Raw genomic sequence first — 15101 nt, 5'->3', positions numbered from 1 at the left:
TAGATATATAAATACCCGTTCACATACACTTTTTACGATAAAGCTAGAACCCAGAATTAGATAGAATCGAGCAATTGCATCGACAACGGACAACGCCAGACCAAAAGTGGGTTTGGATGTACTGCATCTCATCAGTGACGTGCTCGGACATAGGCGCGAACCCAGGTCGTAGCACGCATGAAGTGTGCAATACTGACGACCTAACCATATGGGGCATATGGTAAGGTCACGATAGATATAGCGATCTAGCGATAGATATAGCGATGGATATACGGATAGATATGGCAATATATTTATAGATATCGCGATAGATATAGAGATCTAATGATAGATATAGCGATATAGCAACAGATATAGCGATAGAGCGATCGATAGATATAGCGATATAGCGATAGATAAATAGATATAACGATATAGCGATAGATAAAAATAACGATATAACGATAGATACATCGATAATAGAGATCTAGCGATAGATATAGCGATAGATATAGCGATATATCGATTGATATAGCGATGCATAGATAGATAAAGATATGAGGATATAGCGATAGATATAGCGATACATATACCGATAGATATAGCGATACATATACCGATAGATATAGCGATATAGCGATAGATATAGTGATAGATATACCGGTCTAGCGATAGATATAGCGATAGATATAGCGATGTATAGATAGATATAGGGATATATATCAATATAGCGATAGATGGATAGATATAGCGATATACCGATAGATAGATTGATAGATAGATAAGTCTATGTGTGTGCAATCGTGCATGTGTTAACAAATGGAAATGGATATATCGGAAAGTTTTTTTAACATAATAAAGGAAAATACATCTTTATTATTGAAATCATTCATGCTAAAATAAATAGTTCCATTCATAAATCGCATCTGCTTGAATTTTCATATCGTCAATAAGTCAAACAATACTGACCTAGATTACGTTTGCTCATGAAATATGTCCCTTTTTATTTACCCTCGCTGTTACGTGGTGGGTTAGCAAGTATGCGTATATATTTTTGTATTGGGTTATTATTAAGATGACGTATATTCTGTATTGTTGTTGTTCGTCTTAGGTGTGTTCATGTACTGAGTGTTCATATGTCTTAAAATGTTCATGTTTTAAAAGATGAAGACATTGGTGAGATATAGAGACAGAGTACATATAAAGAGAGAGACAGTTCTGTATATATATATGTAATAGACAGTGCACATGTTGCTACAAGAGAACCAATTCAATGAGAGGAGATTTATGAATATTTTGATAGATAGACCGAGAGATAATGCGTTTGACATTTACGTTTTGACAGTTGTGCATATAATATAAACACGTTACCTTTCTCGTTGTAATGATGAACACAGAAGATGCAGATACACAAAGATCATGACGTCCTTTATTTCATGACCGGTCCATGATTTCGCTTGAGGACTTCAAAGTTTCTTTACATGGTTATTTATAAAACACTCTCACTTCTAGAGGGTGTCTTGATTCTAATGGAGTATCAGTCTGAACCTCTCTGCTCCTCTCCGACTCTTCTCCCAGACTCCAAGACTGCATCTAAAAACTCGACCTATATTGAGAACTCATCACATGATTACATATGTGCTCATAAAGTACGTTGGATGACATGCGTCACGTTGCCAAACATTACATGACCCCGAGTTCAGTAACCTATTTTTCAAATAACATTTTTACAAAATATGTTTACAATTTCAATTGACGATTAAATTCCTTAACAGAAACAAATGGTATTATTATATTCCTTTTCCATATACAGATATGTAAGCTAAACAATTGCAATTCCTTATTTCAATAACATTCTGTATTTATTTTAACTTATGATTGGAATTTTCAATTCCAAATCTCGCTTCGCAAGTTGGAATCCTTGACTATCCTATTTCATATTTACATTTAACTAATTCCTTATTTTTTTACTTGCATGAAAAGGGGACAACCCTTTTATCATGTAACACTAACCCTAGCCCTAACCCTATCTCTCTCAATCTGTGTCACTACACATATATATATATATGTGCATATATATGCAGATACATATACATATGCGTGCGTGTATATATATGTGTGTGTGTGTGTGCGTGCGTGATGCACGAGTTCTAACCTTATTTTTATAAAAGGTAGACATCGTATCTAGTGCTTATTAACATTAGAAAGCAACGTACCTCTCAATAAATTCCGAGCCTGAAGACATGTGATACAACGAAAATTTCCCTCTAGGGATGACTGTATATATCTCTATATCTATATGCAGAGCGATTTATTGATGCGCATAATCTAAGATACTACATATAGATAGATGCACACATGTGAACAAGTGGGTATGAACTGATTTAGCACTGATATACATACATAGGCATGTGTATAGGTCGTCATTATTTCAACAATTGAGCTAATACCTTAAACAAACGTTTTACACCAACCTGTACAAACATACGAACGTCCGCACTTCTGTTTACACCAAATGTTCGCCCGTATTTCTAAATACATAAAAGTAAATAGGTGGACCTTCCGACTGGAATCGCGGAACACAGAAACAGATTTAACCTATCGACACGTGCGTTCGAAGGTGTGGCTCTTTTCGTGCATGGGTCACTTACACAAAAGCACATGACTATTTGTACATGCGGCAACGTAAATCTCATGTTTTTCACTAGTATTTGTATTAGTACTACATTGAAATGTACTCTTCTCTACTAACAGCATATTATTATAATGGAGATTGTGCGTCTGTTTTTACTCAATGCAAAAGTTTGCTTGTTTGAGGTAATTTAATGTTTCAAGTTTGTTTGTTTTTTATCTGACAAATGCAGCGCTATAATCTCTATCTTTATTTCTACTTTTATGTAGAAGTCACTTTAAGTATATGAGAGTTCTTTCCTTATATGTATCGAAAAGGCTGAGAGTATCTTTTGTAAGTTTCATAAAAAGCTTATTTATATGTCTGGCAGTGGTCTTAGATATGTTTATTTGATAGTTTCTTCCGTGGACGGACGAACATATATATATATATATATATATATATATATAACTACACCGTTATTTATGCGTAAACTTTAAGTATTTACTTCAAAAATGCTCAATACGTAGGTAGAGCTAGTTAGTTAGTTATAAAATATATATGGCGATTAAGCTACACGGAATATTCCGCGTTTCATCCACTCTAGGCATAAGCCTGAAGAATCCTAGAGTGGATGAAACGCGGAATATTCAGTGTAGCTTAATCGCAATATATATTTTATAACTAACTAACTAACTAACTATCTATATATATATATATATATATATATATATATATATATATATATATATATATATATATACAGGTTGTCCACAAAGTCTGACTACATTATGTAGCCAGACTTTGTGGAAGCATCCTGTAGATAATGTAGCCAGACTTTGTGGGCACCCTGTATATATATATATATATATATATATATATATATATATATATATATATATATATATATATATATATATATATATATACAGGGTGCCCACAAAGTCTGGCTACATTATCTACAGGATGCTTCCACAAAGTCTGGCTACATAATGTAGTCAGACTTTGTGGACAACCTGTATATATATATATATATATATATATATATATATATATATATATATATATATATATATATAGATAGATAGTTAGTTAGTTAGTTAGTTGTAAAATATATATTGCGATTAAGCTACACTGAATATTCCGCGTTTCATCCACTCTAGGATTCTTCAGGCTTATGCCTAGAGTGGATGAAACGCGGAATATTCCGTGTAGCTTAATCGCCATATATATTTTATAACTAACTAACTAGCTCTACCTACGTATTGAGCATTTTTGAAGTAAATACTTAAAGTTTACGCATAAATAACGGTGTAGTTATATATATATATATATATATATATATATATATATATATATATATATATATATATATATATATATATATGTACACACACACACAAACACACGGGTGTGTCCTTATATACATATAAATATAACGAAAGAAACATATATACACTCATGAGCAAAAAAAGGGGGGCCAAGTGTCAAAGTAGGAAAGAACTCGATTTTTCCATATATTTTGTTAATTTTAACTGAAATTTTCTATTTAGCGAATCAGTATCATTATAGCATATAACTAAGTGAAAAAATTATGGTAGACTTTTCGTCTTAAAAACAGATTTATTGTAATCTGGACATAGCTTAGTGGTAGAGCCTTCGACTACAAAGCGGAAGAGTCCCCTGTTTAAGCCCGTGTATACCGCACCATTTTATTTTAATTTTTTCTGATTAATGATTTCAATTTACGATAAAAAGAAGAGATATGATTTAAAATCACCGCAAATCATTTCTTTGTTCGTATATTTTAAAACTAAACATTAATCAAAAGTGACTTTTCCAGGGCATTATTCGTTAAGCTCAAATACCAGCTGACATTATATTGTTTGAAACAGAGATGAACTACATTGTAATTTTCTTAATTATTTTTGTGCAAATTAGTCCACCAGGCAAATTATTCGTAATGTATAATAATCAATAATTCGTACGCACTCTGCATAAATTACGATATCATGTTTTTGCGTATTGTATAAATATGAAATTGTCTTAGTGCATTATTAAGGCTGCAACGACAAGTAAATTTACCGATTACTGATTAACGATTAATCGGCCTTTGTTACTCGGTCGCACAGGTTTTTGTTTTCATAAATTTTATTTGTATTGATTTAATTATATTGCAAATGTAGAAATGTTAGCCTCATTATTTGCTTGCAAGTGCAAATTCACCGAGAGGCCATACACTGTTTATACAGCATTTTAAAATAAAAAGCCTGGTGAGCTGCTAACGTTGCCTTTTACGAATGGACTGAATTTTAGGCGAATAGCCCCTTTGTTTCTTCTATAAAGTAACATTTAGCTCGTGCATGGGATAATGTTTCGATATTCCTGTTTATCTCTCTCTAATTCTCTCTCTTTCACTCTTTGACAAGTACATTCCCATATATCCAATATATGATGTATGTCTGAGATATACAACATATAATTCAATATTTTAGTCGGGAAATCTAATTTGTACTGAGTGTTACATGTAAAAGTAAACGGATATACGAATGGCTTCACAACAAACATTGTTCATTGTAACAAGTTTAGCTTCATAATTTGATCATTTTGTCACTGTTCACATCTTAACTCATAAAATTTCGTTTCAAAGTTTTTACATAACAAATATAATTTATATTATTCTCACAAAGATGTCACATCAGATATTTTCACTTAAGAAACCTCTCATATATATATATATATATATATATATATATATATATATATATATATATATATATATAAGTCAATATATATATATATATAAGTCAATATATATATATATATATATATATATATAAGTCACTTTGTGTGTGTTCCTCCCTTATGGGTTCCGAAACGGCTGAGCCTATGTTTTGTAAATTTCACACAAAGGTCATTTATATGCCTAGCAGTGTTCTTAGATATGATTTTTACAGAATTCCATATGACAAGATCGGAAATCGAAAAAATCTGATCTTAAAAATAGTATTTTCTCTGTTTTAGATAGATAAGAATAATTTTACAGGGGAATATTTTAAGTTACACCGGCAAGCGAGATAATAAAATCTCAGCAAATTATTAAAACAAAACAGATAGATTTATTATAATCTGGAGTTGTATTGCATTCGACTACAGATCGAATGACCCTCTGTGTAAGCCAGGGTATAATTCAACATTTCATTCTTATTTGTTCTTATTAATGGGTCCAATTTACGATAAAAAGCAGGCACCATTGAAAATCGCCGCAAATCATTTCTTCGTTTGCATATTTTAAAACTGAACATTAATCAGATGTGACTTTTTCCAGGTCATTCAACATAAATCCCATATATCAGCTGACGTGATATTGTAAATAAACATAGACGTAATTTGGTGAACGACATTGTCATAATTATTTTTTCTTTTATTATTTTTATGACATAATTAACCGATAAAATATTTCTCGTAATATATTATAAATACAGGATTGATTGTATAATAATTCATACGCCATGTGCATTAAATAAAATATCATGTTAGGCGTACTGTACGACTGAGCAACGCCGGGTGTCCAGCTAGTACACACATATATATATATATATATATATATATATATATATATATATATATATATATATATACAATACGGGGTGTCTGTGTGTGTGTTTTACAAGAGATCGAAAAAACATATTGGTATCGTCTTTTTTAAAACCGAAACACATGAGGGCAACCTCTGTATTTTTATGTTGAACTGTTTTCAGCTTTTGATTATATCTGTCTCTCTGGAAATGTTCTCTCGAATGCTGCATGGAACTTTATGATATTTACCGTTCTCGTTCAATTTTTTCTTTTGTAGTTCCACCCTATTTTATTATTTTTTAATATTTTCGGAACTGGATAGAATCATATTTCCTTTTTACTTTAATTGATTAATTTAGTAGGTTTCCTTCACGACATTTGAAATTACTGGTTAGAAAAATGAAAAAAAAAGTAAAATCAATATAAACCGTGAATTGTCTATAAAAACAGCATAAAAAAATAAAAGATATATAAATTTTACATTGCAAAATTTATTCATCTAAAAACTTATTACACCGGAAAAGGATAATTTTTGCTTATTGATCAATTTTGATGCCGCTATTTATCGCAGAAGTAGGCCTCTGCTGAAACAAACAAAATGTTTGTTTTAAATTAGTCATTAATGGGATGTTCATGTCAGCCAATTAATTAATAGAAAATCGATTAGACAAGTAATAACACCATATTAAAAGGTATATATCTAATTAATTTACATATATATATATATATATATATACTAATGAATAAATTTAATATTTAAAAAATTTACAGGAAAATAAATAGTAACAATAGACTTTTGATTGTTTTTACATTATAAACTCCAGTAATGTTATCCTATGTATATGTGTGACTGACCATAAACCTCAACAATAACGATATTAAAAAAATAATCTAAAAAGAAAAGTCTAGATCGTAAATAACTTTTCAAACTAAAAAATCAAAAACCTAAAAAGCTTCAAAAACGTTCAAGATATAACAAATTCTTAAAAGTTCTGAAATATAAAAAAATTAAATTAAGTTAATTAATCATTTTTAAATCATCAAATATAATAAAAAATTAAAGTATACTAATTAAAAATATATATCTATCAATCTATACATCCATAAAAGTGAAAATGCCTGTCTGCCTAATGATTCTGTCAATTTTCAGTCTAGAGACTCATGATTTGTACATAAGTTGTATTTAGATTTGGGAACACCATTTTTAATCGATTTTAGGCCAGTAATTTAACTGTCGAAGGGTTAAAGTTCAACGATTTGACCTTTGAAGACTCTACCAAACTCCTCCGCCAATTTTGGGCCGAAACACTTGAAATTTTAAATGTAGGTAACTTGGACATGGATCAAACTTTTAATTTGATTTGAGCCCCCCCCCCCAAACACAAATGTTAAGGGGTAAAAACTGGAGTCAAAGTCAAGAAGAATTTGACTTCTGCGGTCTCTACCAAATTACCCAGCCAATTTTTAGTCAAAACATTTAAACTTTTACATAAAGGTATTCAGGAATATTGCTAGCTTTTTAATCGGTTTGAGTCGAAAATTTAAGCTGTCAACAGAGTTGACCTTTGCGGTATCCAGCAAATTACTCATCCAATTTTGAGTCAAACCATTTGAAATTTATACATAACGGGAACTCGGGCATGCGGCAAGCATTTTAATCAGGTTTGGGACGAAAATTTAGCTGCCAAAGGTTAAAATTGAAAAAGTTGACTTTTGTAGATTCTACGAAATTTCTCCGCGAATTTTGGATCTAAAGACTTGAAAATTTAGATGTAGGAAACGGAAAGATAGATAAAACTTTTTATTCTGATTTGAGACCAAAGTAATAAATATTACAAGGTGAAAATTGTGGTCAATTTTTAAAAAAAATTACCTGTGCTGTCGCTACGAAAATACTCGGATAATTTTTTGTCAAAACATTTAAAATCTTACATAAAGTATATTCACATGTAGGACCAGTTATGAACAGTACATAGGGACTGGGCAAGGCCGGGCTGAACTGCTAGTATATGTATAAAAAGGAAAGTCTCTGTGTGTGTCTGTGTGCGTACATTTCAATACCAAACTACTCTGTCAATTTTTCAGTCTACACACTCGAGATTTGACATAAAGGGTATTGAGATTTGGGGAAATCTTTTTTATGAGTTTTCGGACGGAAGTTTGGCTGTCAATGGATCAATGTTCAACGATTTGACCTTAAAAAACTTTACCAAACTCCTACGTTTATTTTGGATCTAAAAACTAGAATTTTTAGATGTAGATTACTTGGCCATGTATCAAATTTCTAAATTTGATATGAGCCAAAAGATATAAATGATCAAAATTCGGGTCAAAGTTAAAAAGATTTGACCACTGTTGCCTCTACCAAATTACTCAGCCAATTTTTAATCTAAACATTTGAAATTATAGATAAAGTGTATTCAGACATGCAGCAAGCTTTTTAATCAGTTTTGGGGCGAAAATTTTACTGCCAAGAGGTCAAAGTTGAAAGATTTGTCCTTTGCAGACTCTACCAAATATCTCCGCCAATTTTGGGTCTAAAGTCTTGAAATGTTAGATGTAGCTTTCCTGGAAATTAGTCAAACTTTTTTAATATATATATATATATATATATATATATATATATATATATATATATTAAGTAATGTGATTTATAATTTAAAAGTTTTAAAATTTTTAAAATTTAAAAATCAAAATTTAATTAAATTAAAAATCAGTTTCATAAGAAGGAACAACAACAAAGTCAACTTTCCTTCTTATGAAACTGATTTTTAATTTAATTAAATTTTGATTTTTAAATTTTAAAAATTTTAAAACTTTTAAATTATAAATCACATTACTTAATATTGAATTAGCTCTAGGACATTTAACTATCGAGCTTATTATATATCTAAATTACAACGAGCATTTCCTGTATTTTAATTAAACTAGTAATTTCACTATTACATTAAAATACACTTAGCTCTTTAGACTATTATTCTAATCTCCTTTAAATTATATATATATATATATATATTTATATATATGCCCGTAAAGTTATGAACAGTACATAGGGCCCGAGCAAAGCCGGATTGATCTGCTAGTATAAATATAAAAATAGATATTAAGACATTAGAATGTTATAAAACTTAATCTAAAATTGAAAATAAAAAATAAATAAATAAAATACTTCTTTTTGATCTAGTTATCAATCATACGGCTTATTTATTCATCATTTGATACCCCCAGGCAATAACCGAAAGGTCATCCTTAAAACATCTTAATAGATCTTGTTTAGAAATAAGGGGAAAAATGGAAAACACCGACAAACACACTCACACCGCCCCCGCAACAAAAAAAAAACCATGGTGATAGACCCAAACAAGTAAATACACTAGACAAGACATATGGGAAGGTAGCCTCTATCACTGCGTATCTGCCTACATATAATGACCTGTTTCAACCTATTTGTTCCTTGGGTCTCGCAGTCAATGGTGTTTCATGTAAGCTTTTAAAGGTTCCTCACAGCTATGGATGTCTCTTTTAAAATTTTAATATGAAAAAGATAAGAAAAATCAAACAAAATAATAAAAAGGTATAACAACAAAGGATATTCCCGTTACTTTTAATAAGTATATATATATATATATATATATATATATATACATATATATATATACACATATATATAGTTGTTTGTGTGTGGCAGGTGTGCGTGTTCCATGATAGAAGCGTTGATTGAGTTTGAATAAAATAAATTAGATACGCCTGAAGCCAAAACAACGCATTATTACGAAAATAAAAAGATATTTATTTTTTTTTTAAATTATAAATATATTTCTAAGTCAAACTTCATTCGTAGTCGTTTTTTTTTCTGCTTACTGCTTCTTTGCTCCAACAACAAAATGGCAAAAACAGAAAGAAATAGTAAATATGAAGTTTTACTTCGAAATCTCTATATATATGTATACTCCTGTCTGTTTGTTTGTTCACACTGTGATTAATATATTCAAAAGGTCCATTACTTCATCATTTCATCCATTTCTATATATAGCATGATTCTTGCAAAATATACGATTAAAAGGTAACCTCATTTGCATATCACATTAAAGAAAAATCGCTTTTATTAAACAGCGGTATGTTACTTATTGTTTATAGTGAAGAATTGTTTTACCTGTTCTATTTAAGTTGGTTATTTTAATTTGATTTATATTAATAACGTATTTAATTTTATTCATTTTTACCAAAATCGATTTTTAAGTAATCGGTTTGACTTATTTCCCCTGGGCACCAACTTTTTTGTTGTTTTTTGTTTTGTTTTTTTTGTTTTGTTTCGTTTTGTTTTGTTTTTCAGTGGATATTAAAACAAAAAACAATTCACACAAACTTTCAAGCATTAATTTAGGAATGAGTTTAAATAAAATAATTTCCAACGTGATTTCGCGATTAACGTCGTGGTCCAGTTGATTTTTTTTTATTTTAAAATAAACAAATAATTCAATTTAACTACGATTCTTTATTTAAAACAAAAACAAAAACTTTTATTTACATATTTTTAACAGTTTCTTCTTCACATTTTATTGACATCGTAACTGCTAACTTTGTTTTTCTTTAAATAACACAATAAGTCATAACTCATGATTTTTATAACATGATAACGTGTTTTTCGGTTTATACAATTTCTACTTTTGTATTTTGAAACTGAATTATTTACAGTTTGTTTTTCTTGCAAGAAAACAGATCTTCCTAGACTGAGGCAGCATTAAAGAAATTCGCTTAAGCTAGTTTCTTTTCGTATCTCTTCTGCCAACATATCTAGTGGAGACTTTGTCATGTATTTCCTCTTTTTGGGGGTGCGATTACATTTTCGTGTTTTCATCCGTTCTTTTATTTTTGAAATGTTTGTTGTGGTAGCGATGGAGTTGACATATAATAATGAAAACCTGCTCAGTATCCTAAGTATAGCAGATGTGCCCAAACCGAACTTCATGTCAACCCTGGCAACGCTGGGTATCCGTGCAAGTATATTTATAAATTTTAACAAAAATAAATATGTGTTTATTTTTGTAATACTGCGTTGTTTTGGCTTCAAACGTATCAAATACGTATTTTTATTTTATTCAAACTCAATTAACGCTGCTATCAAGAAATACACACTCCTAAGGTGAATACCGTATGATCAACACACGGTTCCGAAATTTGAAAATACTACCGTCAAAAACAACAAACGGACTACTACTTACTGATTCTCTGCTCCAACAACAACAACATGGCAAAACAAAGAAAAAAGAAAGAAATACGAGGATGAAGTTTGACTTCGAAATATATTAATAAATTTCAAAGAAATATAAATTTCTGTTTACTTTCCTAATTATGCATTGCTTTCTAATACGGATTTTATTATTATTTTTTTAGTACCTGCAGACACCTGTATTTCATCCTTTCGGGAATTATCAGTGCAGGGAGTTACAATTACAGCCGGTTGAGAGATTTGAACCCGGCCACTAAACTATCCCTGATTCTATTAGCAAGGGGAAAAAAACACAAAACCGACGTTCATTACGAGAAATACGATTGAAATTAACGATTATACAAACTGTAAATGTTTAAACGGCGGGAGTTATATTCTGATTATAATATCATGATATGTGCATGCAAGATTCAATTTCAACTTAGAGTTCTCAATAACAAGAACCAAGTTCTTAATGGGGCTGATACAATTGTTACTATATATATATATATATATATATATATATATATATATATATATATAAAGAACTTTGTGAGGCTGTGTCTGTGAGTTCGTTCACTTTTAACTCGAAAACGGAACGATCTATTTTTATGGAATTTCATGTGAAGGTCCTGTATGTACCTGGCAGTGTTCTTAGATGGGTTTTGCGTTATAATGTTTTCGGTAAGAAATCGATAATCAGTAATCGAAACAATCCGATGCAAGGATGCACAGGTGATTGTTCCCAAATTTAACATCTTACACAGCCTAACATCACAAGTGCTTTTGAGAGGTTTTATTATAACACAAGCCGAAAGGCCCAACATATAAAATCAACGGTAGGTCTTATAATCTGACGGTGGCGCGTTTGAAATGAATGTTTCTGTTTAAAGCAAACTTTCACAACGATAATTGACTTTCTCATTTTAAAATAAATAAAAAAAGCAATTATAATCGCACAACCAGTAATGGCAGGCATATAAATTCAACAGTAGTTTCTTTGATATCGCAAGAGTGCGTTCGAAATAATTTTTAGTCGCGTACAAGCGACTCTATAAGTCACTCTGTCGGTCGGTCGGTCGGTCTGTCCATAGCACTTTTGTGATTGACCTTTTTGGTTAAGATCAAAGGTTAAGTTTTTATTGGCCTTTGGGCCAAGATCAAAGTGTACGATCTGTTCCGGCAGATACTACAAGCAAAGACCATATGTGAGGGCAACCCAACATATAAGACCTTGGTCAATGTAGGGGCAACTCTTCATACCAATTGTTACTATCCAGCTCCCCTACTCCGCAGGGAGTTGGTCCCCATTTCCCCTTCACTTGGTGGGTGAGCATATAATACCAACCCTTTATACCAATTGTCACTATCCAGCTCCCCTACTCCGCAGGGAGTTGGTCCCCATTTCCCCTTCACTTGGTGGGTGAGCATATAATACCAACCCTTTATACCAATTGTTACTATCCAGCTCCCCTACTCCCCAGGGAGTTGGTCCCCATTTCCCCTTAACTCCTCACATTAAAAATCGGCCTTGTGCCTAATTTGCTCGTGGGAGATCAAATAAATACCAACTCCACATATAAGACCTTGCTCAATGTAGGGGCAACTCTTCATACCAATTGTCACTATCCAGCTCCCTTACTCCCCGGGGAGCTGGTCCCCATTTCCGCTTCACTCCTCACATTAAAAATCGGCCTTGTGCCTAATTTGCTCGGCGGGGGAGCAAATAAATACCCTTTTCTTGGCTTTTTGGCCAAGATCAAAGTGTAGTATATGTTCTTACTACATGCTGTACTTATGTTTGTAACTTTGTGGTATAAAGTGGGGGATCACTTTTCACTATTAATTTAATGTAAAATGATCACCCATTTTACAACCAGTCAGTCTCAAAACCATTCAAGTCATTCTCCAGATCATTCAAGTTCTTTTTGAAGGAGTCCAGTTATTTTTAAACATTCAAGTCATTCTTAAGGTCATTCCATCCATCCTTACGTTCATTAAAGTCATTCTAAGTCATTTACTTTTTATTTATTTAAGTAATTTCAGCCAATTTTTCGGTCATTTTAGTTTATCTTTAAGAATTTCATGTCAATCCTACATTCACGCATTAATCTATTACGCGAGAGCACGCGATTAATGGCTATCGGCCTTGTTCCTTTTAGAGTATGATACTTGACTTTTGCATTTTAAACGTTAATACATGATATTATTTTAAGAGAATTTTATAAAATCAACAGTAGGTCACCTACAGTGCAATGTAGACTACAATATATTGTGAATTTAGTCACTGCGAGAAGCAGGTAGTTTCCTATATGTGAATTTGGATGGGCTTCCAATTATAGTTATACTGTATCATTTAATTTTCATTAATGGCCCTTAAAGCTACACTTTGTCAAGGGCCTTGGATTTATTGAGGGCTAGAGTACTGGCTTCATCCGCCTTATCCAGTACATGGTATATACGTTCAGAGATGACTGTTAAAATATCTGCAGTAGAACGACATTTTCTAAATCCGTACTGTTTGTCAGAAAGATTAGCTTTTGCAAGGTGGTGAACTAGTGTGTGATTGATTAGTGTCTCAAGGATTTTTTGCGAAGAGAGGGGGTAGACTGATAGGATTATAATTGAGAGGTCAGTTCTTTTGCCAGAGTTATTTGACTGGTACTACAGAGGCTATCTTCCAGCTAGTAGGAAAGAAGAATTCAACAAAGCATTTGTTGTAGAGCTTGAAAAGTAAAGAGGCTAGCTCAGCTGAGCATTTCTTAATTAGTATAGAGGGGACGACATCAGGCCCACATCCCTTGGAGGTGTCTAAATTTTTCATGATATCTTGGACATGATTTTGCGTTATAATTGTGGCTTCCGTCAGCATAGGGAAATCTTGGAAGGATTTGTTTGTTAGCTCCAGGGTGGTGTTGGAAGCGAATCACCGATCAAACAGTTGCGCTATTTCGGTTGCCACGCTAGTGAGGGGATTACTAAGTGTTCTTTATTTACTACATTATTATAAATTTACAGAAATCGCGAATTCCTATCTTCTGCGAGTTCATTCTCTGATGGCGGTTTAGGAACATGACTGTGTGTGTCAGGGAAAAGGCTATAGAAGAAGCTATAAGGTGAGCGTTCAGTTGCATCTGTGTAACTTGAGAAAATTAGCTAATTCTTATAGTGGGCATTAAAGTCACTAACCACGTATATTTAGGCACACCTATATAAGGAGAATGCTGCATCCTTACTGTCAATATAATCGATAATGTCTTGAGAGAGAACGATAGAGAAAATATAAGTATCTAACGCAGTGTGGAAAAGCTAGTTTTAAAGCGAGCCATGAATGGGGCTACGTAGTAGACCAGTGTCTCCAAGTGGAATGAATTTTGGAGGACCAAGATGTCAATCTATTCCAAATTTGTAATAAAATACGAGGTGCTTTAAAGGCCATATGTGTTCTTTTCTAGGGTCGGCCAGCAGGTTTTTCCTTACATTTAATTTTAAGTATAAATTTTGATTTCTTTTATAAGACTTATTTCAAAACATACAAACTTGTTTTTCCAAAGTTAATAAATGCTAACAAACAGTTCCACATTTTCTCTGACTCGAGAGACGGAAATCTGGAAAGAAACAGTTATAAGCGAGTAGATAGCACGAAATAAAGAAAAAGTAAAACAAAATAAGAAAATAAAAATTAGTAACATTTATCGTTCGGGAGTTTGGTTTTAAGTAAGA

At 31.9% G+C, this 15101-nt stretch overlaps 1 pseudogene; it reads left to right on the top strand.

Annotated features, from left to right (window-relative positions):
* Positions 1-13110: 13110 nt before the first annotated feature.
* Positions 13111-13248, top strand: LOC145277217 (U2 spliceosomal RNA; annotated as a pseudogene).
* The last annotated feature ends 1853 nt before the right edge of the window (positions 13249-15101 follow it).

Source organism: Euprymna scolopes, chromosome 5, assembly GCF_053919585.1.
Source record: "Euprymna scolopes isolate OS-2025 chromosome 5, ASM5391958v1, whole genome shotgun sequence".
Taxonomy (NCBI): Eukaryota; Metazoa; Mollusca; class Cephalopoda; order Sepiida; family Sepiolidae; genus Euprymna; species Euprymna scolopes.
The sequence above is the reverse complement of the archived record's forward strand: the minus strand, read 5'-3'. Positions and strand labels throughout refer to the sequence as shown.